Source organism: Theobroma umbraticum, unplaced genomic scaffold, assembly GCF_002168275.2.
Source record: "Theobroma umbraticum cultivar Fairchild unplaced genomic scaffold, ASM216827v3 scaffold_30.0, whole genome shotgun sequence".
NCBI classification, from domain to species: Eukaryota; Viridiplantae; Streptophyta; class Magnoliopsida; order Malvales; family Malvaceae; genus Theobroma; species Theobroma umbraticum.
Window position 1 is genome coordinate 9251976 of NW_018397254.1, and position 204 is coordinate 9252179.

A 204-nucleotide genomic window follows, 5' to 3' on the forward strand; every position below is an offset into this window, starting at 1 on the left:
TATGAGCAAATAGAATAGAATTGAAAAAAATAAATAAATAAATAAATAAAATTAAATAAAAATTTTACTTTATTATAATTTCACAATATAAAGATAAAAAAGAAAACAGATAAATATGGATGGAGAAATTTAAAAAATTAAAAAAAATTAAAAATTTGAGTAAAATTGAATGAGGTTTGTAAGATTATTTTATTATTTTTTAAT

At 12.7% G+C, this 204-nt stretch overlaps 1 protein-coding gene across 2 annotated transcripts in view; it reads left to right on the forward strand.

Moving 5' to 3' along the window:
* The window catches only part of LOC110413581 (metacaspase-1-like), a 4913-nt gene that overhangs the window by 3220 nt on the left and 1489 nt on the right, over nucleotides 1–204 (forward strand). The gene's annotated exons all lie outside the window — the stretch shown is intronic.